The sequence below is a fragment of the Pteropus medius genome, unplaced genomic scaffold (genome assembly GCF_902729225.1).
Source record: "Pteropus medius unplaced genomic scaffold, Ma_sr-lr_union100, whole genome shotgun sequence".
In the NCBI taxonomy this organism is placed as follows: Eukaryota; Metazoa; Chordata; class Mammalia; order Chiroptera; family Pteropodidae; genus Pteropus; species Pteropus medius.
Genome location: NW_024354875.1, coordinates 33,706,428 through 33,708,610, shown reverse-complemented (window position 1 = coordinate 33,708,610; position 2,183 = coordinate 33,706,428). Strand labels below are relative to the sequence as shown.

General features: G+C 41.2%; 1 pseudogene; it reads left to right on the top strand.

Annotated features, from left to right (window-relative positions):
- Positions 1-428: 428 nt before the first annotated feature.
- On the top strand, positions 429-974 carry LOC120596879 (oligosaccharyltransferase complex subunit OSTC-like; annotated as a pseudogene).
- The last annotated feature ends 1,209 nt before the right edge of the window (positions 975-2,183 follow it).

The window sequence follows — 2,183 nt, the reverse complement described above, 5'->3', positions numbered from 1 at the left end:
GTTTATGTGCACATATGCATTGCAATAACATTTATAACAACAAAAAATTATAATAGCAAAACATCGACAACAATTTAAATCTCCACCTTCAGAATAACATGAAGAGAAACCCCATTCTACAGATGAGTGAATCGAGGTACAGATTGGCTGAGTGATTCACCCAAGGACCCACGGGACAGAAGTAAAGGTGCAGGGATTACACTCCAGGCTCCATCACAACACTGGATTACTTAGAAGTTTGAATGAGGCTGGAAGAGCATCCCTAGCAGACGGTTCTAGGAACCTCAGCGATGTGTCAGTGATGAGGCTTAAGTCGAACTGCAGGGGAGGTGGTAAGTCAGTGAGCGGGGAAGAAGGGAGACAGGCAGGGACTGTTTTGTGAAGCAAAGGAGGGTTTGCGATGTCACAAGTACATTTGTTATTTTCCCTGTAATAAGAAGCACTTGCCAGTTCATACTTTCATTTAATGTCTTTTAAAAAATTACATTAAGCTGTTTCTGGGTAGCATATGGGGCTTGAAGTCGAGAGCTGCCCTTGCAGCCGCCAACATGAAGACTTTGTACCAAGTCCCATTCTTAGTGCTCGAGTGTCCCCACCTGAAGCTGAAGAAGCTGTCCTTGGGTCACGACCATGACAGTATAAGCTCTGGTGACACTCTAGTGGTGGTGTCTTACTTATCACAGGAGGTATACTTTATGTTATTGTCAAAACTCCAAGTGTTGGCCCTATGACAGATGAACGTGATGTCAGAGGCCAGTAGCCTTCATGGCCTACAGAGTGAATGGACACTGTACTGTGGAAGGGCTCACATCCAGCTTCCTGTTTCCACTGGGAAGTTTAGGTTTCATAATCCTGCAACAAACAGTCCAAAACACGATGGATTTCTTTTATTCCTTGGATTTGTGTCCTATTGAGTTTTTTTCATGGCTAGAGCATTCATAAGAATGAAACTGCTGGGCTATCTGAATGGTTAGTGTTTTTTGAGAAGAAATCAGTGGATAACAGATCTGCTCCTGTTAACGAAGTTTTAAAGGCTATACCAGTACTCTAATATGAAAAGTGGAGAAAGATAAAAAGCAGCAAAAAAATAAAAAAGTAAAAAGCACCTGTGAAAAGATAGGAAGCATATTAAAACTTGGACTAGAATATCTTCTTGGTATTGAAGAGAAAGCTTATCACAGTATTTTGTCCTTCTATACTATACTAATGTACCAAAGATGTAAAGTGCCATTTTCTTCTTTGCTTTTGATTTCATAAAGAAAATTTACTCCATTTCTACAACTGTAATATTGAAGAAAGTGAATATTTTTTACAGCCCCTTAACAGCTTTTGAAGATGACATTTCTGATTTTCATAAATTAATGTAAAATCAGGAGGCAAGATCCCATAGGCCAAGAACTCTGGGTGGCTGGCTGCTCAGCTCTACCTATGATACCTTGCTTTTAGACAGAGTGTGTAATAGTACATTGCTTCATGTGCATATATAAGATTGTTTTCTGAACAATAGGACATATGAAAGGAGCAGAAATAAGTATTTTTTTCTAATTAAAAAATTTACCTTTGAACATAGCAATGGAAACCTAAGCACTGCTTCATTACTTGTCTAACTTCTTCCTTAATTCAGAACTGGTCGTAACAAACATTGCAGGCATTTCTGTTTGGTATTAAATGTTATGGATTGTCTTGTATTTTCTTTGTCCACAGACCTTCTTCCAGAGCTATACCATGTGCAGAGCCACCTGGAAAGCTGAGGAGGAAGGAGGGGCGCTCTATCCCTCCTGGACCTGGGCAGCTCTGCCTGGGGGCCTTTGCCCTAGATAGTCCCTTTGCCTAAAAGGCTCTTCCCTTGGTGTCCGCCTGGCTAAATTCCCTGCCTTCCTCCAGTCTTTGATCATCTCAAGGAGACCTATCCTGACCATCCTTCACATAATGTTGCCGCTGGCCCCTGCCCCCAAACTGCCAGAGCACCTCATCGCCTTTTCCCTACTCTCTTTTTCTTTTTTCCATAGCAATGGTGAGCGACTAGGTACATGATACTCCTTTGCCTTATTTTTAGTGTTTATAGTACCAAATACTACACCACAAGTTCCTTGAAGGCAGGCATCTTTATCTGTTTTGTTCTCTGACTTATTCCAGGTGTCTAGAGCAATTCTGGGCTCGTAGTAGGCTCTCCATTTATATTT